Genomic DNA, 26,625 nt, shown 5'->3' on the forward strand with positions numbered 1-26,625 from the left:
AAGCACATTTATCTCTGATTTCAGTGAAAGAGCCTGAAGCAATACCCTAAAGTATTCACTGTATCCAAGGACCTTATTTCAGGTAGGCATACTTCTTTTTTTAGTCATGCATTTGAAGTGCTCTGTCTCTGTGCATAGTTTTGATTAATACAAAGTACTGAGTATAGCATTACTAAGATCAACGTGGATTTGGTTTTGTTACATCTTTAGTAATTATAACCTATTTTTGAAATAAAATTTACAACTAACTATGAAGGCCACATTTTGGTTTCATTTATCTGAATTTAGACCTGGATTAAAAAGACAAAAATAAATATTTTTTTTTCTATTGTTTTGTTTTTTAAAGAGCCTATACATAAGAGCATATGAAGTATATACCACATATGGTAGCACTGTGCTCACTTGCTGTGAGTCACACTTGCCTTCCTGACTCATTTGAATTTGCTCATGGACTCTGAAGTATGATTATAATGACCAGCTGTAATTACCAGAGACTTCCACTGCAGCATCCCCATGAAAGAAGATTTCTTAGCTTTCAGGATCAAAATTTATCCAGCATTTCTTCTGGCCTCGTGTTTGAAGGAAGCAATGTTATACATGTGACTTTTTAAAGAGGAAATTAATATTAAGAATGTTATTAGAAAACCACTAAACCTACATGTCAAAATTCTGTTTGGGTACGTTTTGCATCTCACTGGCTTACAGAATACACGTCACTGATGATTTCAACTGTTCCTTTTCTATATCCGTCTGTGACATTTTTACCACTATGTGTTAATGAGCTAACTCCTGTAAATGAAATCCTGAGCCTTTTGCAGTTGATGAAAACAGACCTTCCTATTTTCAACTGAAATTATTGTCTTTCAGTAAGGTTATTGCAACGATCAGATCTTTGTGCTACCAGGAAGTACTGTCACTTTATTTAGAAAGGTCTCTGTAAGATGCTGAGGTTCTTCTTATTAGATTCTGTTAAACAATGTCAACACTTTACTCTAAAAACAGAGTATTAAAAAAACAACTAGTTAATGTACCTTGTCAGACTGCTGTGAGATCATTTGTACAGTAAAAATTAATATTTGTGAAGTGAAGCACATTTGGATTATGGGATGAAAGACTATGTGTTTAAATGCACAGTACTGAAATTCATCTCTGTGTTATTTTTTAGAAGAAAAAAAAAAAGGTGAGCAATTCAGTTTAACTAGCCAACTAACAACAACAACAAGAAATGCTTAACAATCTGTAATTTACTTTTCTGAATGAAAACATTATTGTGCTTAGATTATAGTCAGGATAATATTGTTAGTAGAATGACTGACTCAAATTAATCACGACTGAAAATCTGATTACCATAAGGGATCATGCTGCTATCATAGACTATATACTTTTCCCTTTTATCTTCTTATTACAGCACCAAATTTCTCCCTCTATGCAGAGTGTGTACAGGATTTGCAGTTTCCAGTGTTTTAAAACTGCTGCTTTGATATTATAATGCACATCTTCTGAATGATGGGCTTCAAATTAATTTTATTCTTACAAAGAAACTGAAGACAAGGACAACTGTTTTTAATATTATTATTTACAAGGTGCTAATGTGCAATTTGTTGCTTGTCAAAACAGTGGGAATTATGTTCTCATTCCATGTTAAATATAATTAGCTAATACTTTCCAAAGGAAATGGAGGTATCTCATATTTTTAGCTATGTTGCCAATTTCATTATTTACCTTCATTTGTACTCTCTCTCATAATGCACAAGTTTAAGTTATGTCTCTAGCATGTTCAAATGAAATCCACGATAAAGAGGTTGTGTTTCCTCTTCAAGTGTATTCATGTTCTGTACATGTAGGTATCCAGAAAGATCTTCTAAAGGAAATAAGTGTGTATTAGATTGTGTACAATGAATTGTTGCACTTTTTTCCTTCTGGGATTAAAAAAAACCAACAAAACAAAAACACTTTCATGCCTTTGTCTCTTTGAAAGTGTTTTTTTTTTTTTTTTTCTTTTCCAAATCAAATTACGCATATAAATGTTTCTTTTGGCTAGATAAATTAGTTTACAGCTTACTTAATTAGGACATAGAAATACATCATTTTTATGGTCTTGCTGAATGAAAAGGGTCTCTACAAGCCTATAACAAAAAAAAAGCCCTACCTCAAGGAGTTTTTACAACAAAATGACAAGAAGAAAAAGCTTTTATGAAATAAAAAGTAGAAAAAGAAGGGTAAGAGAACACCCTGATTACATGCCACATTTTCTGGTGCAGAAAGTTGTGGGTACAATTTGTAGCAAATTACACTACGTCTACTCTTCTAACTGCATCCACCCCTCCACCCCAGGGAGTAACACTTGGCAGACAACCTCAGAAGTAGTCCTTCTTGGACACATTATTTACATTTCAATGAGCACATCTTAGCTCTATATCCTTTCTTGGCCCTATATGGTTTATATATATATATATATATATATATATATATATATATATAAGCATGAAAATATATATATTTTCATGCTTAATATATTAATATATTAGCATGCTTAATATATTAATATATTAGCATTAATATATTTTCATGCTTATATATATATAAGCATGAAAATGCAGTCATGTATCACATACCTTGACAGGTGATCAAGGACATGGAAGAGTGCAGGAAAGTCCCAAGCCTGGTAGGAAGGACAGCTCAGGGCAGGGGGATCAAAATCCCTCTCATCTATATGAGATTCTATATTTCAGCATTCGTACTGGAAACATTTGTTGGAAAACATGCTCCATTGTTTGATTGAATTTATCTTGGGAGGCAAGTGCTTGGGTCAGAAGAGAAAAAACATTTATACACAACTGGCAGTCTGTACACTAAGACCAAAACTAAGATGGGGAAAGAAATTCATTGATACCCAGATAACACCAAGGAGCTTGAAGAAACCCATGTAAGTCAGGCATTTCTATACAGATCTACCAATACCACAAATAGCAAGAAATAGTGATTTATTTATTTATTTTTAATGTATGGAATTAATCTCACCTAGATCAAAATTTATATCAATCTTCCAACCTAACTTCTGCAGTTCTGTAACTTTAAAACCTGAGTTAATAATCTAAGTTGACTATGGAATCTCTCTGGAGACTCTCTCACTCTCAACAGAGAGTGAAGCTGTCTCTGGAGAAGCCTACTTTGCTGTACTAACTATAGAGAAACCTAAGGCAATTCCAGTCTTAATTAAGTCTTTCATTTTAGATATCTATAGATAGTTAGGTAGACAAATTAGATTAATTTGGGCTACAATTCTCACTTTTGGATCTCTTTGCATCTCAGTGGTTGTAACATTGTACAAATTGCAATTCTTAGCAATGACAGCCATTTCAGGGTAAAAATTAAACAAAATACAAACCACAACACAGAGTCAAGAGATGAGATCAGCAACAGAATAAAATGGAGAAGGGAGTTCATATCACTTTTATCTAGGCAGAGCTTACCTGTTAGGCAAATATTTATCTGATTACAGAGCATGGGATGATGCAAAACAGAAAAGGGAACCCACCACGTCTGCTGCTGAGATATGTCAAACATGTAGCCAAGCGAACAAGAATCATGAGTGAAGGAAACAGGACAAGGGGAAATCTGATACCACAGTTTAAAGGCCAGAGCATAGGCCTAACAGAGAGACAGTAATTATAAAACCTGATCTGTATGAATTTTACATTAGATGTCAGTGGATTGAATGCTGAAGCAGTCCACAGAACAGAAGCTAAAAGCCAAGCTTGTCTGCAAAGCCCCTAGAATGATAGAAATAAGGATATATATCCAAGTTTCTTTACCCTTACTTTTGTTTTTGCTCCATTATTCTTATATTCATGAGCACACAATACACAACAGGTTTAATATCAAGTGACACCTCCCCACCCCATCCCCTTACCTTCCAATCCATCATCTGGCTTCCTCTGGTATTTAGCTTGTTTTGACAGACAGCGTTAGGAATCCTCCAGGCTGACATAACAAGGGAATCCAAGTATCTTGATTTTTGGAAAAGTTGCTGTGGAACTACCCCCAGGACTTGCAGAGTCATTGCATGTAACTTTTCAGAACCGTTTTGTTCAATGTTTTCATCTACATTTGATGCTCCTTTCTTCCAGATCTATCTGTGTTTCTTCCAATTCTCCATTTCAATTTATGTTGTCCCAGTCTCATTTCAAGTTCACTGTGATGAAATATACATATGTTAATAGCTGTTTAAAGTACACAACAATTGGATGGCTTGGAGTCTCTCCAGTGTATATAATACACTGTGCATATGAAAACAGGCAGGAGAGTATATCATTTATATATATTAAAGGTACATTAAAGGATAGAAGCCATGTCTATCAACCAAAAAAGAGAAAACCTTTCTGTTTTCAAGGAGGCTGTATATACCAATTAACAGTGATAATTTGGAGTGAAAATTATCTGCATTTCTAAGGTGAAAGGTCAACTGAAATGCTTTTATATAGCATCACTCAGTATTTCACTGTTATGCCCCAATATGGGAGAAACCTTGCAATAGAAAAAATACTTAACATTAACTGGTTCAATCTAGAAATATATCTCTCTATCTACCGATAGATAGATACATCTGTCTTCTACTTCTTCAGAAGAATAGTACTTTCAGGATACAAAAACATCCAGCTTTCACTATGTATTTCACAAACCTCTTTGTTGTAACCTGCAAGCTGAATTTCTCTCTTGTGATGATACAGCTGTCACAGAAATGCTTATGATGCCAGAATACTATTGCTGACATGTTAGCTGTGTTCCACCATTCAATTTCTATTTATTTTTTCATTTTGAAGATCACCTTTAAAAAACAAGAAATCATTGCCATGCCTACATAAGCATAGAACTCTAACCTTAATGAGATAAAAGCCTTCTACAGCTGTTACTCTTTTAATCTTCCTTAAAGAAACACCAGTTAATCTTACCACCATCCAGGTCCCCTCCGTTTGACAACAGCCACAGATGATAATATCCTGGAGTCCTAGCACACTGACACTCCGCTGAGGCATAATGTGCTGCTGAATGTGGGGCATCTAAAAGCTAAAGTGGGAGCAAAGGTTGTGGATTAGAATGAATTAAGCAAACATGGATTAAGAAAGATCAATGAGCCTGGACACAGACTCATCAGGCTCTGTTTAGATAATCTGCTTACTCTGACTAACATTTTCTTCCGATGTTACAGCTGAAGAAAATGTACTCGAAGCTCACTCTTGTCAGCTGAGAAACTACAAGTAAATCACACAGAAGAGATAGTACCCTGAAACGTAAAAACTCTGCCAAGAGCAGACACTGACCCTGATCCCCAAATACCAACTACCATGACTGAAAAGACAGGTCTGCAATCCCAGATGATGAAACCATCAGGTCAGTTGCTCTGGCTCAGTCAGTGTATCACCAAGGTAGAACAGAAAGAAGCAACAAATGATACTGTACTACACTGCAGAAAAGGGCAACAGGGAAAATCAGAAGGGCATCCCACAACATTGTGCATTACAAGTGATGACAGGAATGTTGGCAGAAGAGACCTGTCGTTTCAGAGGAAATAGCTAGTAAAAAAATGTAATCCTACAAACTGATCAGAGAAAACACTCAGGGTCACAAAAACTGTGGGAGAAAGTTGAAATAAGTGAAGTTCCCATAAACCACACAGTGAGCAGGGACATGAAAAGTGTTAGTAGGAGTATTAGTTCATTTGCTATGTAATTGAAGTCTCGTAAAAAAGGGGGATCTGTCAGTCAGTAGAAAAAACAAAGTCCTGACTTGCGCGTAAGGTCAAAATTGTTGGAAAAATAACAAGGAAGTGTTACCAAATCCCCTACACTGAGATTCATATTTTATTGAGTGTATACTCTGCTACTTTATAAAGTTAGGAAAGAAAAAAAAATAAGAAAAGAAAAATAAAAAAAAGAAAAATCTGCCAAAGAACTGAAAAGAAAATACACTAGACATCACGTTACAGGAACCATCTTAGAAGCAATGGTATGCATGCTGAACACATTGCACATTCTAAGATCTCATAAGGTCTCTGATCTTGAATCTCAACCCATGTCTGCTTCTTTTACTGATGCTGAGAGAATGGATATTCTATAGAATTTAGAAATGGAAAAAAAATGTATAGTCAAGTTGCTTTTTTCTCTGTCACTGCAGATTTTTTCTCAGATGCACATTCTAACTGATTTGCCACAGTAGTTATATCAGAAAGGTACTAAAGAATTTTACAGATATACCAATAAGATTTTTGCTTAGGTAACAATGTGTAGTACCCGTAAAATTATGGGAATGGTTGGTTTCTCACAGAGTGACTGATGGAAAAAGATACTTAGTTTCCTGTCAGGGTAAAAGTTCTGAGAAAGTACAAATAGTGAAAATATATATATATTTACCTTCCAGTCATCTGGTCATGATTCCAAAGAACACAGGTGGTTCCAGCACACAAATGAACATGAACAAGAAGATATTAGAATCAGTAAACAATATCAAAACTGGAATAAATAAGGGACATAAATTTGTCCCCTGTTGGGGGGGAATGTTTTTAGAGATGAGCAAGTCACTATCTAAAACTATCTAAAAACTCACTGATACTAAGAAGAATAAATAACATAATGATTTGGGTTTACCTTACACTATGCATGCTTTTGTATTTTGCCAGGAAAAAAATAAAAATAAAATAAAATCTTGGTAAACTGGATTTTTTTTTTTCTTTTTTTTTTTTCTTTTTTTTTTTTCTTTTTTCCACATTTCAGCATCCAGTGAATAACCCAGAATATCACTGAATAAATCGGTGCTGGGTCTGAACAGCACTCAGTTTACATTGGTCTCAGTCCAATGTAAATACTTGGATAACAGCAGATTGGATTCATCTGCCCCAGCATCCTTCCTTTAGTAGATGTGAGTATGAGGAACAGGTATGCCTACAGACCTACAGCTCTTCTCTAACATGCTCGTGCAGCAGCTAGAGTCTGAGGGATTTCCTGAAATGAAGGCTCCAGACTTCTGTGTTCAATATAGACAATGGGCCTATCCTCAGTCCTTTTAAGAATCTAATTACAGTTTTGGCTTCTATAACATCTTGTGGCAATGAGTTCCACAATTTAATTATGGACGTGATATGACAAAATACTTCCTTTGTTTATTTCAAAGTTGCTTCATGAAACTTGCAGAGTGCTCTGTAGATTTTGCATTGTGAGAAATAATGAACAATTAAGCAGTTTTCTTATCTGTGTTAAAAAGCAAGTTATTCTTCATCCAAACAACTCCAGCTAGCTGGTTTTTCATCAGGATCACAAAGAACAGCACACACTGAAAAAATACATAAATGTAAGAAAACTTTATTGGTGAGAAAATCACAGTATCTTGAAGGGGGAAGGGAGAATGATAGCAGTTATTTGTTCACAGTTTTTTGTTTTGTTTTGTTTTGTTTTTCATGTTTACTCAGGAGGGCTTGCTTTTAACCATTTGCACAAGTGGATTTTAAAGTATTGAGCCTTGGGAATGTACTAAGATGTATTTTTAAAGGGTATTTTGTTAACGGAAGGGTAAAATGATTCCTGAAAGTACAAAGTTCACAATGTATATGATTACAAATTCCTTTTGCAATCTGTGTACTGCCTTATTCACTCCCTGATATTTAAGGGCACTTACTGAGGGAATGTAAGTGTTATTACTGTGAATGACATACCATATGGCAAGCAGGATCAGCTGCAGTTCTGCACACTGTTGTCATTTTTTCCCCCTTGTACTACAGTTTTACATGATGTAATGTTTTTCTGTGATTGTTCAACACTCTACCATTTAAGCCTGCCATATTATAAAATGCCATTTTAGGGGGTTGCAGCTGAACCTGCTCACCATAAGTCTGCATTTATTTCACAGATGTCTATCATGCTGTCATCCCACAGGTGCACTCAAACTTTAAAAATTTCCTATGCCTCAGCTTCTAATGTAAGAAAAATGTATTATGCAAGATGAGGAAATGGCAGCCAAAAAAGTAAATGCTGCTAAATGTCACTTGACAATACAACATGGGCATGGAAATGCAAGTAACCTTACAGGGTGATAATACTTGCACTCTCAGTAAAATGTGATGTGTAAATGATAGTGTAAGGGCAAGGTCCTAAAAGTAAAGGCCTTCTCCAGGGTAAAAGTAAGAAATGTAAACTTTTTTTTTCCTTTAATATGTGAGACATTTTATGTTATGCTTTTTATAATGTTATGCATTTATAATCAGAAAGTTTTCTAAAACTAAATTCATCCAGAGGTTATGTTCTGTCTTAAGTTTAGTTACAACTGGGATAAAGGCAGTTCCATTGTTCCATTCTCAAAAAGTTTGTAATGTATATTAAAAAACAAAACAAAACAAACAAACAAAAAAAGTTCAACAATTGAGCATAATCACACATTTAAGGAACAAAAAATGACTGTTACTGCAAAGTTCACAGAATATGGAGGATCCTCTCCTCTCCCCTCCTCTTTTGACATCAACATGCCATGCCTTTTTTTCTATCTGTAGGTCGTAAGTAATTTTAGTTTATAAAAAAAGCAAATTTCTGAGTTATAACAGTATTGTTAATAAAAATATTTGCAGTATGAAACAATAAATATAGATTCACCAAGTGTTATTTCCATGCTCATGTACATTTTTTTTTTTTTAGTTTTGGCATTCTAAAAATTAAAGACTGAAGAGATATTATAATAGCAAAAGATAATATATAAAACAAAAGACAAAATCAAAATACAATTAAATTTTGAATAAATCACCGTGATTTCTTCATAATTTTGGAGTACATACCAATACAGTACAGTATGTATAATCCTGTATTTTGAGACAACATTGCTTTTGGTGTCAATGCAAAATTCCCATAAAATTACTAACTTGTTTAACGTTAAATTAACTGAGATTACATATGGACTAATACTTTTGCTAAATTCTTCTCTGATCAGTCACAAAATTGTAACAACAACAATAAATAAATTAAAAAACAAAACAAAAAAAAAGATTTACTGAGTCCAAAATAATAGAAAACATTGGTATTGTTTTAGAAGTGTAATTGAAGTTACTGTTTTCTGTTGACATGTTTACCAGTTGCTTTACTTTGTTGGAAAACAGAGCAGTCTGCTGACACAAAGCACTGCAACAACGGAAAGGTAAAAACCCTTCTCTCTCATTAATATATGTATTTCACGTTTCATTTCATCTACTTTAAGTACACATTTACAAGATATTTCCTAACTGTACTTCATTAATAACTAGCAAGCAGCATTGAAATACATGCTTAAAAAATCTTATCTTTTTTTCCTTTCCAAACAAAAAATATGATCATTAGAACCTTTCTTGGCAATAGAAAAGTATTTATAATTAAATACCCACAATAAAATTGACCAATGACAAACAGACACCTAAGGCCTAATTTTTTTTCCACTTGGAAATTTGGAAGTCTGGTAAAGAAAAAGGACATTTGAGAAAACAGTCTTTAGTTAAAATTTTGTTATTTTTGTAGAGTTATTGTCACTTTCTTCTTTTACATAATTTTACAATAATTTCCTATTGAAGGCTTTGCTTTTAAATAGCAGCTGTCAAGATTTATGGCTTAAGCTACTGGCACAAATATAACAGAAAAGCACTGAAAAGTCCATTGGAATTGAAAAAGGTTGGTTAAAAATTCCACTTTCCTTTTAAAGATTTTAGTTCCACCGGTGAGCTTACTTGGTATTTATAAAGGAAACAGAAACATATTTTTTTCCAAGCTACACTTTGACATTTGTAATGCCAGCTGCATACGCTGTCCTGAGACAGAACAGGGCAATTCTTTTTGTTCACTCTGATTCTACAACTCAGTGAAACTTAGAGAAGCTGGGAAACAAGGAAAAAGAGAGCTATAAAACAAACAAAAAATAGTGTGATTCCAAGAAAAAAAAATCTTAAAAAAAGGAAGTGATGACAGCAGGCTACTGAGAAAGTAAATATATTGTGATATGCCAAGCAACTTCAGAAAAAATCATATTTTTCTTTTGTTTTGATGCTTTCAAATTGAGTTTGATTTTTTTTTTTCTAGATGACAATTAATAAACAGATCTCATAATGTTGTAATTTCTACTGGAAAGAAATTATATCTGAAATATATTTTTTTCTACTAATTTTCTCTTATCATGTTTCTTTCTTTTTTTTTTTTTTTTTTTTTTTGCTTGCAGCTTTATTGCATCCATCTTTCAAGAAGTGATTTACTTTTGTATGAAATTAATATTTTCTTAGTATTCACTGAATTGCCAAAAATATTTGATGTTGAAAAAAATGTTACTTTTCATAGTGTGTCCTAACCAAAATACTGCAAACCATGAAAAGTTTCCCAACTAATAACATTGAGATATAAAAATGACCATTTTAGTGGAATCACCAAATGGTTGTGCCATGTAGCCTTATCAAGCAGACAGTATAATAGATACACATTTTACACAGAATAAAAGTATTGCAATAGCTGAAAAAAATGCAATGAAAATTCAGTAACATAGTATTTATACCAACAGCACTTAAGTATCTGATCAGGAGATATCTCACCTAACTCTGGAGGTCTGCAAGACATATGCATATTAACCATTCTTTTTGAATTTATTTTTTATATCCAATGGAGATCAATAGTCAGTAAAAGATGGAATTTATGTGACCAGCTATAGAATTCTACTTTAGGAAGATATGAATCACAGACTAAGTGCCCATTTCTCTCTACTAACAATAAAAGAAGCCTACACAAATATCTCAGTATCTGCTTAATACTGATGTAAAAGTAAGTTAAAAGACTCATCATTTACTATTTTATTTAGGTAGTTTTCCGCTACAGTAATTTCAGGCACTGGATTATTTACAAGGATTATAATTGGAAGTACATAGTTGTGTGGCCATAGGAATCAGATTGTTTTATATGAACTGGACTGCAGGCAAAACCTCTATCATACAACACATAATAACTCCAAAATATAAAATTCACGGTAATTGATCTCTCGGTATGCAGTCATTTTCAAGGTCAGTTTGAACTTATGTTTTATTGGAAAATATGTAAAAGAACATCTAGAGTATATTATAATTTGCCAGTAATGCCAAGTGTTTTTGCAAAGTGACTTCATTTGGAATAGAAGCTTGAATGTGTAAAGTAGTACACAGAATTTGGTACACAACATGGCATATCCAGATATGGTCATTTAACAACCATTATTCTTGAATAATTACACTCGACCATGTTTTGGAGAGTTGAGAAAATTGAAAATGGGAAGTTTAACAGAGATTATCTTCCATCTGCAACTACGTAAGACACAACAAATAGAAACATTAAACATTTAAAAGCAGACATAAACACTGCCATGTTTGTGCAAAAATCTTGTCTTTTCTGATGAGGAATGGTAAGATTAAGGCAAATCGGGCAAGGGTAAAATCTGAAAAAAATAATCAGTAAACATGAAAAGATGACACAAAACAAGGACAAAAAAAAAAGTAGTAAATTAATTCAAACTGGTGGATATAGGGAAGACTTCATTATATGAAAAAAAAAAGGTAATCATTCAGAAAACTAACTGGATTAGGTAGTTCAACACTTAACAGAAATGCATGGCAAACAGTTGTTTGGAATTATCTAACAGTCATACAGGTTCATTTACAAAATCATCTGGGGATAAATTCCTATGCACAGAGATGATATACATGGTGAAATGATAAACCTCTGTTCATCTTTTTAAAACCACAATCATCAGTAAGTTTGGGGTTTTATAAGCGTGGTGGTTTTACCCAGAGGGGTAGCAGAGCTCCACCACAAACACTCTCTCATTCCCCCTCCTCAAAGGGAAAGGGGAAGAAAATATGATAGAAAGGGCTCAAGGGTTGGGATAAGGACAGGGAGATCACTCAGCAAGTATTGTCATAGGCAAAACAGACAGTGTACGGGAAATAAAAGAAGTTTATTACCTATTGCTAACAAGCTAGAGAAGTAAGAAACACAGAAAACAAACTAAAATCTTCCCCCCATCCACCCTCTTTTACCTCCTCCCCCCAAACGGCGCAGGGGAATGGGGGAATGGGGGCTGCGGTCAGTCCCTAACACTTCATCTTCACCATTCCTTCACGGTCACTCTCTGCCTCTGCTCCATGTGGGGTCCCTCCCACGGGATGCTGTCTTTCCTGAACTGACCCTGCGGGAGCTTCCCACAGGAAGCAGCTCTTCAAGAACTGCTCCCACGTGGCTCCATACCACAGGGTCCATCCCCAAGGAGCAAACTGCTCCAGCACAGGTCCCCCATGGGTGGCAGCTCCCCCCAGACCCCCTGCTCCTGCGTGGGCTCCTCTCCATGGGCTGCAGCTCTGGCCTGGGGCCTGCTCCTCTCGGGGCTCTCCATGGGCCGCAGCCTCCTCCAGGCCACATCCACCTGCTCCACCGGGGGCTCCTCCACCCATGGGGGGGCTGCAGCGTGGAGATCTGCTCCATGTGGGACCCATGGGCTGCAGGGGGACAGCCTGCTCCACCAGGGCCTCTCCACAGGCCGCAGTGGAACTTTTGCTCTGGTGCCTTAGTACCTCCTGCTCTCCTTCTGCACTGACCTTGGGGCCTGCAGGGGTGGTTCTCACTCATCACTCTTCCAGCTGCTGTAGCGCAATACTTTTTCCCGTTCTTAAATAGGCTCTTCTGGAGGCCCAATCAGTGTCTCTCACTGGTTGGCCAGTGGCAGGTCCATTTGGAGCATGCTGGGGCTGGCTGTGACCTTACATGAGGCAGCTTCTGGATTCTGGTCAAAGAGGCCACCCCTGCAGTCCCCCACTACCAAAATGTTGCCATGTAAACCCAATACAGTAAGGAAAAATAAAAAGGCTAAAATGTACAAGGAAAATAATCAAATAATTAGCATTGATGTGACAAATCTTAACAAAGAAGATACTGAATCTCATATTTTTAGTAGGCTTGTATTAGTACAACACTAGTTATAATCAATACCTATTTTAAATTAAGAATTCCTTGTAAAAACAGGAAAAATGTTATTACCTAGAATGCTTTTTTGCAGCAGCTCTAAGTAAGACATTGTCTAAGTAATACATTTAAGGAAGGTGAAAACTTAATGATTTAATGGCAGTTCTTTACATTCTGTATCACAAAAATAGTTGAAACACTATTCTTTATGCAATAATTTGTCATAGAAGTTGTTTCTGTGTAGTGACAGTGTTTGACACTGCACAGTGTTTATGTGTAGAACTTCAAACATCACAAATTCTCATGTTCCGCTATCATGACTGATCTTAATTATTTGCTACTTAAGTACTAGTTAGCCTATTCAATTTTATTTGCCTCCGAAAAGATCAAGGTATTACAGTTGTATATTCCAAGAAGAGCTGCCAATGTCCTGTGAAAAGATTAAGTAACATGTTATTCCATCTATAACAGCGTGTAGATTCTACAGCAACGAAATCTAACAAATCTGGGGAAACTGGTGGTTTGCTCAAAAAGCTGACTAAGACATTACAATGGCTCATGGGTGCCCCTGGGTTTCAAGTTTTCTTTTTGTAATATACTTTGTTAACTCTTTGTGGGAAGGGAAAAAAAAAAAAAAAAAAAAAAAAAAGGAAAAAGGAAAAAACAGATCCCGCTGTTTCAGGTGCCTGATTTGAGAAGTTGCAAATATTGTCTATAGCACCCCAAGTACTGGGTTACACTGTCATTTTTTCTCTTGTCTGATCCTGCTTCGGGATCACAACTACAATCACAAACATGTTCAGCCCTGACCTCAGTGTCAGTATGTTTCATACTGGACAGCCAGAGCATAAACTTCTCCATCTACCCAAAAAAAACTGAGAAGCAGCTTTGCAGGGATGTAAAGAATTGTGAGTGTGGACTAAAGGATACCACTGAAAACAATTACAACACTCTTCCCCCCCCCCCCTCTCCCCCCCCCCTTCACCGTGGCTCCTTTTTTCTATCTAGTTTCTGTTTTTCTGGCTCTTGCTCTCTCCACACTGAACATTGTTTCTGACTGGAAACCTGTGAAGGAAGGAGGATTAATAGAAAAATTCATGACAAAATCAACAGACCAACTGCCTGCTTTAATTAGTTATTTTCTTATTGTAATTTAGTCTGATGTGCAAAAAGTAACTGTAAAAGCATTATTTCTTTATATATCTAGATACTAACATAAAAATATCATTAAAAAATCTTTTAGAGACTTTCTATTATGTCTCATAATTGAAGTAATGGTTTCTCTACAATGCATCCACTGCACTAGTACACATTAAGCAAACATTAGCAAAGCCAGATAAATTTCAATGGAATGGAACAGTGCTATATGCTTTTTTTTTTTTTTTTTTTTCTTTTTTCAATGTTATCGTTCAGCCCAATAATAGCATTGAATACATTTCAAATTCCCACTGGCCCTGAAAGATGTCACAAGAATTTGCCAGCCTGGCAACAAATCTCACACCACTTTACCCCCAACACTGTATCTCAGCAGCCTTGCAAGTTGCTTTGTGACCCTCTGTCACACCAGAACAGCACTGTCTCAAAAAAAAAAAAAAAAAAAAAAGAAAACCCACTGCTGACCTTAATGGTATCTCTTCAGTTCAATAATTTCTGCTCTTGCATTTCTCCTACCACAAGCAACTTTTCCCAGATGGAGTCTCTTTCCCAGCACACGTTCCCCAGTTTAGTCTCATAGGAACTTCTCTCTGTATTATAATCTCCCATAGCCTGGAAACACATCAGTATTGCCAAGATGTTTTGGACACACTGGCTGCTTCTCTGTGTGGCATTAACTCCATCTCACCCCTGCTGGTATTCCTTCTGTCTCTGTGTAGATTATCCCACAATGATCATTCCCCTTCTCCTTCCCATCTTCCTTCCACCTGATGAACATTGTGTCCATTAGTGGTGCTGGAATTACGTTTAGAAAAAATGAAAATGCCTTTTTCAAGCTTAAATTTCTTAAATAATTAAGCTTAAATAAGCTTAAATTGGAGAAAAGACTTAAGCATATTCCCTCACGAGGGGAGCGGAGGGGCAGGCGCTGAACTCTGCTCTCTGGGGACAGCGACAGGACCCGAGGGAATGGCATGGAGCTGGGACAGGGGTGGGTCAGGCTGGGTGTTAGAGAAAGCTTCTGCACCTAGAGTGTGGTCAGGCACTGGGACAGGCTCCCCAGGGCAGTGGTCAATGCACTGAGCCTGCTGGAGTTCAAGAAGCATTTGGACAACACTCTCATACACATGGTCTGATTTTTGGTATCCTGTATGGAGCCAGTAATTGGACTGCATGATCCTTGTGGGTCCCTTCCAACTTGGGATGTTCTATGATATGTCTGAATTCATCCACTCAAATGCACTCACTAACTTCATGGAATTATAGAATAGAATAATGGAATAAGAATCATTTAAGTTGGAAAAGGCTTCTAAGATCATCCAGTCCAACTGTGACTATTTGTGCAAATTGTTTTGTATTTATTAGTAGGATTTATTATGGATAGTGGATCATGTTGTGCTTGAAGAACATCACCCCTACCTATGTGAATGCAAATTGTTTTATATTCACTCTTATTTTCAGATGGTGGTCAGGTTGTCCGTGAAAAGCGTTGGCCATACTAATGTGAACTGCATTACTAAAATAATATATCCGATTTGGGGCCTTGTTGTGGTCTTTCCCTTCCACATTCCCTTTCAAGCTAATAAATACTGCTGTAATATTCTTAGATGTTTTGCTTACAGAAATATTTCAGAAACTTAACATCAGCAGCTTCTTTGTAATTCTCTTTTCTCCCCTGAGAAATCATTTGGAGAGAGGAGCATTTGATAAAGAAGTAGTTTCCAATACGTTTCTAGTGTGCTTTACACTAAGGAGAGTCAAACTATTGGAATAATAACTGCTCTTTTATCTCTGAAGACAGCGAGCAAAGGAAAAAGACTTAAAAACAAACAAACAAATAAACAGTATTTGAAATGGCATATAGAAAGTTTATTGAAATTAGAAGATAAGAGACATGATTCTCTTCCCTCTAACTTGAAGGAGTCAACAGAGGACTGAAACTAGTCAGTTAAGCTTCCCCCCTCTTCCCCCCCCAAGTGCAATGGCATGTGTAATTGTTTAACAAGCTAGTTATAGAACACTGAAGAGAAGACATTCAGAAAAAGAGCTAATTTAGCTTTTATCTTCTGTGGCAACTTTTTTATTTTTATTTTTTCTTTAAGTAAAGAAGAAAATTCATGTTTGATTAGCACTCATTAAAATTTCTCTGGAAAATTTCACAATACAAATCCCTATATGAATACCTGAGACAAAAATGCTAAGCTTCATTGTGGTGTGTTAACTTTGGGTAGCTGCCAGGTGCCCTCCAAGCCACAATCTCATTGCACCTCCTCAGCAGAACAAGGGGAGAAAACACGACAAATAACTCATGGAATGAATGAATTACAGAGAGATCACTCACAAACGAACATCTTGGGCAAAACAAATTTGACTTGTGGATAATTAGTTTAATATTCTGCCAATTAAATATAGGATAGGATAGAGAGAAACAAAAATAAAACTAAAAGCACCTTCACCCCACCCTCCCATCTTCCCAGGCTCAGCTTCACTCCTGAGTCTACCTCATCCCCCAAGCAGTGTAGGTGGATGGGGAGTGGAACTGTGGTCAGTTCATAGCATTTCATCTCTGCTGTTCCTCCCTCCTCACACTCTTCCCCAAAATAAAATTCCTTTCATGGGCCACAGTTCCTGCCAGGAGCCTGCTCCTGCAGGGGCTCTCCATGGGTCTTGGCCTCCTCCAGGCCACATCCACCTGCTCCTCCATGGGCTGCAGCATGGAGATCTGCTCCATGTGGGACCATTGGTTGCAGGGGGACAGCCTGCTCCACCAGGGACCTCTCCACAGGCTGCAGGGGAACTTCTGCTCTCCTGCCTGGAGCATCTCCTGCCCTCCTTTTGTACTGACCTTGGGGTCTGCAGGGATGGTTCTCTCACATTTGCTTATTCCTCTCTCTCTCCCAGCTCCCATGCAGCATTTTTATTTCTTTCATTATTCTTTCTTAAGTATATTGTTACAGAGGTGTCACCAGAGTTACTGCTAGGCTCAGCTGTGTCCTGTGGTGGGTCAGTCAGAGCTGGCTGAAACAGTTTCTGTCCAGCTTTGGGGCAGCCTGTGGTCTCTTCTCACAGAGGACACACCTGCAACTTCCCTGCTACTGAAACCTTGCCATGCACATTTGCCCAGTGCATTATTTCAAACAGAAAACAATTCTTTTAGTTTGGTTTACTTGTAAAACAAAGCAAATAAAGCTTGAGACTAACTTTTTCCTGCTGGATGCTGTGATCATGGAATCTAGTCAATTTAATTAAAATAGACGTTTTCTTACAAATTCTATTGATTTGGATGAACTCCCAATCTCCATGAAATACTTTTCTCATTAAAAAAATATCAGCCAGCCAATTATTATTAATGTTTTAAGCCAAAGGAAAGGTTTAGAAAACGATCTGCCAGGAAAATTTTAAGATTCTAATCTACCTAGAAAATTCCATGTAAATTTTAATATTTAAATGCAATTGAAAAGGACACTTAGCCACTTTATACTTTAGTCTCTCCCATAGCATATTCAGTGACTATATCCTACCTAACACATGGAATTGTATGTGAAGGTGAATAAGAACATTTTCTCCACAGTTCAGAGAGAGCTAAGTGCTAGGATGTCCATTTCGATGTTGTTGCTGAAGGAAATAGCAGAAATGAGAAATTGCTGGGATCTTGGGTTCTGAAGGTAACAATAACTGGGCTTTTTGTGCAGCAGCATCTCATGCTGTGCCCCCTGTCTCAGCAAATGACATCCTTAAGAGCACACCTTGAAGAGGCAGATGGAGACCTGGGTCATGTGCCTTTGCATAAGTGAAATCCCTTAAGGAAGAAGAAAACTGGTTCTTTGAATTTTGAAAAATAAACATGAAATAAAAATAGTGTATATTATATTTAATAACACTCATGTTCAGAATACCTTACAGTTCAAAACACTATGAAACCATTGAGTAATTAATTTTCACATAATTAAACTAACATAATTCAAGATGCACAGATGCAACAGAAGAGTTTTAAAATGCACAAGCCAAATCCCCAAGCACACCTGAGAAGCTACACAACTGTGTAGCCAGATTCTATACAATACTTGATATGCCATGTATGCACAGTGTCCAATAGCAGCAGAACACATCAGCAGAACAAATTGTTTGGAAAACAATAAAGTCTCAAAGGAAATCTACGCTTATATATGGCTCTCCAGAGGGTCAGAATTTCACACTTTGACATTCAGGCCACCCATACTACCAATAGACGGAAAAGAATTGACCAGATAAAGGTTTTTGTTTGTTTGTTTGTTTGTTTTCTTGTAAACAGTATAAGATTTTATTGTTAACTGATTTTTACAGCTTACAGTATGATTCTGCTTTTTATACACTTGGAGGTTCCATTGACTTAAATTGGAGTAGTGAGTGCACAAGGAATAGAGAATAAAGCCTTTGAAGTTCAGTATCATTATTTAGATTTCAGGCATGCCTGGAGACAGCACTCTAGATTAATAAAATGCTTTGCTTCAATTAGCTCTGTGTCTCCTGCATCCCTCCCCAATTCCCTCTGCCCTTGTTTAACATACTCCCTTATCCCTTCACATTATCCAGACAGGTGCTCTCTGCAACCGCAGACGGCTGGAAGTTTCACGGAGGAGATTCAGTGTGGGGAGGAGGAGGGTGTATATCAGTTTCTTGTCTCTGATGACAGAGAGTGTGTGAATCTGTACAGGAGTGTGCTATGTTCTGCCTCAGTATTGTTTCAGAGATCATTTTAAAAGATCTTTGAAAGAAACAAAATTTTAGATCTCTTAAACAGATATGTTCACTTCTATGTATGGCAAGAACATTTTCACAATTTAGCACAGAACATGTAAATCAAATGAGTATTATTTCTAGCTGATTAATTCTGGGCCAATATGAAGGAAAATATATATATATTGTGTATATCAAAGAAATCTTTATTGTAGTGGGACTCATATTTCTGCAATGATTTTGTCTGGTTTTCTACTGTAATAAACCCCCTCATTTCAGATTTCTTTGAAAGAGGCTTATGAGCATAATGCAACGACCACTGGAAACTGATGCATCCTGCAAAGTGGGGGCAGGAAATTATAAGTTTCACATTGAGTTCAATGGGAGAGTCATAAGGCCCTGCTCCTTCTCCCTTGGGGTATTTTCCTATTTTATTGTCAGTACTATAATGGGCAATCAGTTCCTGAAATGGTGCCCTGCTGTCTAGATGAAGCATTTATAGGTTTTTTAAGCAATCCATTTGAACACTGCAGAATAAAAAAGTCAGCCCTTGGAAGTTCAGGTTTTAGGGCCCTGATCCTCAATGAACTATGTGTTGGCAAACCTCTTACACACTTGGAATTCAGCACAAGATCAGGGTCTCGATTTCTCCATTTCCCACTGCAATTCAGACCTTTATTTATCACAGCTGGAAACAACATTACAAATAAAAATGCTTCTAAAAACCAAAGTGTCTGTCCCTTTTAAAAGTTAACTTCCTTAGATTTATGCACATACATATACATAGTAATCCTCTGAACAGAGATGCTGCTTCTAATGAATTAGGGGATTACTACAGAAATATATAAATCATCACAAATGTTTTCCATACAGAAACACTTTCTTTGAAAAAAAACATAAAAATAATAATAATAATAAAAAATCTGTTCAAAACTCAAAGAAACAAAGAAGTCTTTTTTGAGGGCCTAACATTGGAAACTAGATCCAAGAAAGAGCTTACGGGCTAAGATTTAGGCCTAACATGAAACTAAGAGAATTTAGAGATCACTTAAGGTCAATCTAATTTGTATTTAGAAGCCCAAACTTGCCTACAGCCCAGACCATTATCTAGGTCATCGCTTTTCAGCACTGCCTAATCCTCAAAAAAACTAAATGTATAAATTTTAGGTCTCTCTATAAAATTTTAGCCTTCCTCTATGGCTTAAAGTTTGCTATTGCTGAAAGTAGCTATGCTTGTTTAGAGCTGGCTGCTAAAGACATTGCCCAGATAAGTTCTGATGTGATTCTGGTTTAATCAGAGGATAGTAAGTCAATGAGCTAGCTACTTTTCCAGAAAAGTCTGAAAATATTGCTGTGGTGAAAACAGCAAAAGGGAATGACTTTTTTTCATATCTGCTTAATACACAGAATACTTTTTTTTTTTTTCTTTTTTTTTCTTTTTTTTTTTTTTTCCATAAAAGTTGGAGGTCCATTTCCAGCCCTGGGCTAACACTGTCCACAGCCTTAATGACAGCCACAGAAAAGGACATGTTCCACCCGCCTGCTGAGGTGGCACTGATGTGAAGCGGGAGTAAGTGACTCTTGTCACTTACTTAGACTTTTAAGTGGCTCTCTCTGAATTGTTACCAAATTTAGTAGGAAATATGGAAATCTTTTTCTTTTTTTTTTTTTTTTTTTTTTTTTTTTTTCTCCAGGTGTTTATTCCTATTGAAATATTCCTATCCCATTGTCTTTGTAACCGAATGGCATAAGAAATACATATCTATTCTGAGAAAGAACTAGAATTCCATTTCTCTCCCACTCAAAGGACTGTTGGAGAACTTTTTTTTTTTTTTTTTGTAGTCACTTGACTCTTCTGTATACAATGACTTAATTTCAAGAGCAAAGGCAAAAATTTATCAGTAACTCTTGTCACCAAAATCCTGCTCCTCTCTTAGGAGGTCAGAGAGGCACTGCTGTATGGGGGAGAAGGAAGCATCAATTGCCTCAAGATTTGAAGATCTGCGTACTGGATGAATGGTTTAACTGCCAGCCTAGACAGGGAGTGGAATTTATCACCACTTTTCAAACTCATTCCCTTTGGTGCTTATTCCTCCAAGGTGTGTAGGCTCTCAAAATAAGCATCTCACTCTTTTCATCTGAATTCTTTCACATCAGAGCAAGATTTTTTTCATGGAAACTAGCTACTTGCTCTCAGCTGAGTGACATATATATGAGTTCACCATACCATATTCATTTCCTAGGCTCAGTTAACCTTGTCTCACGTAAAATGTAGAAGAGGGATGATAAAAAGAGTGGGACATAGATTTCCAGTAAGATTTTCTTTTCCTTTCCTTTCCTTTCCTTTCCTTTCCTTTCCTTTCCTTTCCTTTCCTTTCCTTTCCTTTCCTTTCCTTTCCTTTCCTTTCCTTTCCTTTCCTTTCCTTTCCTTTCCTTTCCTTTCCTTTCCTTTCCTTTCCTTTCCTTTCCTTTCCTTTCCTTTCCTTTCCTTTCCTTTCCTTTCCTTTCCTTTCCTTTCCTTTCCTTTCCTTTCCTTTCCTTTCTCTTTTCATTCCATTCCATTTTTAGATACATTTGAAAACTGAGAATAAGGCTGTAGATGCAGATATAAAGATTCATGTGTCAACCTATCCCAAACTCCAGCTGGCCAGCTACAAAGCAACTTCAGTTCCAAGGCTGGGTGGTAGTGTTAATGTGGCACTGAGCCCAAGTTAACCAAGTGTCAGGAGACTCCTGATAAAGTGAGAGCATTGGCACCTTTGCAGCTTTTAAAGGCTTGAGACTGTATTTAAGTCACTCCCTTGGCCTCAGTGAATAGCTCCATTCAGTGGCAGGTGATTATCCTTAAGAGCAAGACCTATACGCACAGGGATAGAGAGCTCCTAAAGATACCCTACTGTGACTGTTTTTTTGGCAAGTCTCACCAGAGGCTTTGGCAGCCTCTCCTCTAAAGTGATACTGTGTTTTGGCATGGCTATATTCTTCATGCAAACTAATATCACTGCCAACTCTAAGAACATGAAGAACTGATAATAATATTGTTTTCACTGCTGGATAGCAGAGAACAACTGCAACATAGAGAAATATCATGACTTTTTTTTTTTTTTTTTTTTTTTTTAAGAAAATGTATCTATTTGGTTTAGTCTAAGCAATAAAACCTAGTTATCTAAAAACATATTTTAATTGCCTTTTCATTATACACATGTACATTTTGCAGTGTATTACAATCTTTAATTAAGGTCCCGTGTGGTTATCAGAGTAGTGTAATTAGTAACTTCCAAAAACAATATTACATTAATGATTAGGAAAAAATGTATTAGAAAAAATTAAAACAAAATAAAATAAAATGTGTAATGTCTTAAAGATACATATACTTTTTTTTTTAGGACCAAACTAAATGTTTCTTTTATTATTTTTTTTAACTCTATTCAATGTTTGACAGAATGTAATGTTGGCAGATATGAATTCCTATTATTTCAAAAATGGAAATTGTTTACTTGCTTGCATTGAAAATGTCTCTTCAAAGTATTCATAATACAAGTTTAATCTGACCTCCTCTGGACCACCACATGAAGTTTTAATTCTGGAAAGAAGAGCAAAACAGGGCCTACAAAAATCGTGAAAAAGAAAAGAGATCAAAGGAAAAGGGATGGAAAGAGATGTAAATGGAATACATCTTGGAGCAATACATCATGTATTCTCAATGTTACCGGTAGAAATTATTTCCAACATTTATAGCAATGATTTATCATTTGTGTGAAACATAAAATCTAATAATAATATTGGGCAGGCATCTGCCTAATTTCTACTAGGGATAACAGCCACTGCAGTGGGAATACGCAGAATTTTAGTACTTGTCCACTCATAGCTCTTTGAAGCACATTCCCTTTGTGAACCTTGTTGGCCAAAATCAGGGAATATGAGGAAGACCTGTTCATGAAAGGAAAAGTCCCCATGTCTAAAAAAAAATAATAAAATACTACTAACAAAAGTATCTAAAAAAGTATTTCTCTGAGTTCTCTGAGACTCTGAAACTTCTTGCTGGCCTAACTAAAAGCTTTGTTTTGCCAAGCAAGTACAATTTATTCCACTGTGTGAGCAATGCCGTGGTGAGAATGCAGAGAGCAGTGACGTTTCTGCTAGGCAAGGTGAGAGTCCCTGTCTCCTATAACTCTGGGTTGTGATATGGGAACAGTTTAGACTGCCAACAATATGTGTGTTAATGATTAGTCTTGCTTCCAAGATCTCAGCAGCAGATGACTCATCTCATGCATCACAGTAGCTCCTAACCCCTTGATACTGGCTAGATGCTAGACAGATTGGAGACCTGTTGGAAAAAAAAAAATGTTATTACAGAACTCTGAATTATGCTGTATTGTAAATGCAGTAAGGCTGACAAGGCCTTGTAGGTGGCAGATGTCATTTTTACCACATGAATCTTCATTGCTGAAATTCCCACTCTAGCTCTTTTCGACTCCAAGTCTTTTGTTTACAAATGAAAAACGGGAACTCTAATTCGATAATTAATTCTCACATCAAGTATTTTTGACTCTGTGTCTTTTGTTTACTCATAATTCCATGCAGTTTTTTTTTTTGTTTGTTTGTTTGTTTCTTTTTTCTCCTGTTGCAAGGGCTGAGAAAGGGATAAGCAAACAGTGATGTAGGACCTAACCACTATTTATGCTTATTTTTGGTTGATGTATCCTACATGTAATCAACATATATCTGTTTGTTTGCTTGTTTATTATTACAGTTTTAAAATATTTGGGCTATAAACTGAAAGCAAAGGAGGATAATTTCTTCAATTGGTTCTCCTGTAATCCCCATGGCAGCGACACAAATCTGTGTTTTTTATTTGTCTTCAACAATCATTTGTTTATCTTAGTTCTCTTACCCTGATGGAGGAAAGCCTTTGGTATTTTCCATGGGAAATTATACTTTGTCAAAAGGAGTAGAATTCAGAAGTTTTCGCTATCCCAATGATGGGGAGTATATGGTCCTAAAAGTTGCAATTTAACACCTTCATCTCCACAATCCCTCCAAATACCTTTTGTCTCAGATGACATAAATGAATAATTTAAGTAAATAAAACTCATTGATTTGTCTTCAAGTTAATTTAAATTTGCATGCGAATATTTACAGTTCAACATTGTAGAAGGATTTGCATGTGTGCCTTTGACCTTATTGCTTCTGAGTTAATCTATGGTAAGGCATTACCTCCTTCTACACATCTAGTTTCACTCAGAAAAAATTCCTGTATTTTCTGTATCAGCAGGAGCTTTGGAGGTGACACTATCTAATACTGGCAAAAGACTTAGAGTTAAAGGGAAAGAAATGAACCAGATCCAAAAATCTTTTTCTGACAGGTCTCCCAAGAGTCCGTAACATCTGATTCTCAGAAAAAGGTATCTTACGAAAAGTACATTTCTTTGAATAGAGGAATACTCTTAGCAGTTTGGAAGATTTCGATACAAACTAAAATTTTAGTCTTACTTTTAGTTCCTTATATGAAGACATCATTGTTTCTCTGTTTCTACATTTTGCTTGATACGTCCCAGGTTTGTAATTGCCTTTTAAAGGAGAAGCTGCATGAGGAAGTGTCATTCCCTGATAGACTATTATAGCTAGTTCTTACTTTTTTTTTTTTTTTTTTTTTTTCCCCACTCCTATCTGATCTAGCTCCCAGCTTATTACTCTCCAAGAAAATGATACTGTACTCAACGCAAATATGTTTTATTCTTCTATATTGCAGTCACCTATGTAATCCATTTTTTCTGATATTATGATCTTCATTGTACCAGTGACCCCTCACAGTGTTCTACAGTTCATGACATTTACAACAAGGTCATTAATGGAATATTGAAAAATTCTCGTCTGTGATGTTCCTGGATCTTAAATCTTAATTTTTATATATATTTTTTTTCGCCTTTCAACTCAAAACCTTTTCTCTAAGCAATGAGCCCTTGCTGTTTTTAATCACAAAAGTATTTTCAGATGTCTTCAGATAATAATACAAATCACAGTAGATGTTGTCTTGTGGAAAGAAAAAAAAAAAAAAACACAAAAAAAAACAACAACAACACAAAAAAAAAAACACAAAACCAAACAACAAAAAAACTTTCATATGTACAATCAGGTGGCAGCTCTGATATGTCACTGCCAGGATGTCCCTGAGCTATTCAGTTGTGTTTTCCACTAATTTAGGAAATAAAAAACATAAAACAAAAAGCTAGCTCTTTTCTTTTTTTTTTTTTGGGGGGGGGGGGGGGAAGAAAATATCCAAAACCAGTAGCAGCCCAACATTGAGCAAAATATGAACAAAAATCTAATAACTTGAGGATAATTTAATTGAAGACTTAATGATTATAGTCTATGTCTACATTAGGAACCAGAGTAGTGCAATACAGGTTAACCTGTAGAGTTAAACTATTAATTCCAGAGATCTATCCACTGAAGTATTAGCATATAAAATGGGGTGCTTTTGACAAGCTGCAGTCTTCTCCTGTGGACTGAATGCCCATTAGTAGCTGAATTGCAGGGAGTGTGCCATGTTCCTATGGCACATTTCCCAGTGTAATGCCATCTGCAAGGAATCCAAGTTACATGTTCCTAGCGTACTCCACAGTGTGAACCAAAACATATGGCTTTTGGAAGATGATCAGAAGTTTCACTTCAAGTGAATGCTCTTAATACAAAGTACAGTCCTAATGTTGATGTACCCAGAGACACAAAAGAATTAAGGTTATTCATTGTTACCTAATTTACCCCTGTAAGAACCTTAATGCCAAATTTAGAGTGTTACTCTAATACTGGCTAATCCCAGAAGTTTTTAAAGTTCCTGTTCAGTCAAATCTATTTTGCAAAGTTTTCCATGTGTCTTTAATTCCTTTGTGAAGGCACTTAGAACAGGCCTAAGACCCTTCCAAAAGCACCTATATGCCAACACCCCCCACCCCACCCCAGGATCAGCTTTCTTCACCCATCTTTCATGTAGACCATATAAGGGATTAAAAGGTATTCTTCAGCCGTCCCTGCACTAATTACAAAGACTGAGAAAATCATAGGGTGAAAAATCTCCCTAGAGATAAAGTCACTTACTGTGTACTGAATTTGACAGGTAACAAGACATCAAGACATCTATATCTATGAACTCTCAATTTTTACCAATGACACAGTTACACCCACAACTCTTATGACATCCTAAAAAAGAGTTGTCTTTGGATTTGTGTTAGCTACTTATATAAGTTAAGAGAACTAACATATCTTTCTTTTCAGTGTCTTATATAAATTTAAGTTGTGAATGTTTTTTATTTGACACCTTTCATATAATTACTAGCTTGTTTAAATATCACTCTGCTATTGCCTGAGGTAAATGCAGTAGAAAATCACTACATTCAATTTTACTGTCTTAGAGTTTCATCCGTTCTGTCAAACTGCAACACTTTTTAATTCTGAAGGATAATTTTTATTTTATTTGCTAGTTCATTCCTAATGTGGATGAATAAGTCACAGGCTATCTACTTGCAGTTATAGGATGTTTCCTACATCAAGTTTAAAATGGATCTCTGCATTTTTGTCCTTGTCAGATATTTTTTTCCTCTGCACAATAATGAAATGTAGAAAAAAAAAAATATATATATTGTATTTAAGTGATTGATAGTCAAATCAACTGCTGTTCATTCTACATCAGATTCTCAAACTTAATATAGACCAACTTTATGGGAAAAAAAAATGAGCACATACTTAAATCAAACTTTTGCTTCAGAAAAACTTGGAGTGAATTCAA

General features: G+C 36.1%; 1 long non-coding RNA gene across 5 annotated transcripts in view; it reads right to left on the reverse strand.

The window, feature by feature from the left end:
• Positions 1-26,625, reverse strand: part of LOC311439774 — a 138,324-nt gene that overhangs the window by 87,306 nt on the left and 24,393 nt on the right. For 3 of the 5 annotated variants that reach the window (XR_014694987.1, XR_014694988.1, XR_014694989.1), the window contains 4 exons: positions 6,411-7,326; positions 4,953-5,067; positions 3,914-4,195; positions 2,616-2,803 (listed from right to left, as the gene is read on the reverse strand). This is a non-coding gene — a long non-coding RNA (uncharacterized lncRNA). Of the gene's footprint in view, positions 1-1,733; positions 1,862-2,615; positions 2,804-3,913; positions 4,196-4,952; positions 5,068-6,410; positions 7,327-26,625 lie in introns of those variants that run through there. The other 2 variants (XR_014694990.1, XR_014694991.1) reach the window with 2 other exon arrangements.

The sequence above is a fragment of the Aythya ferina genome, assembly GCF_964211825.1.
Source record: "Aythya ferina genome assembly, chromosome: 1".
Classification (NCBI taxonomy): Eukaryota; Metazoa; Chordata; class Aves; order Anseriformes; family Anatidae; genus Aythya; species Aythya ferina.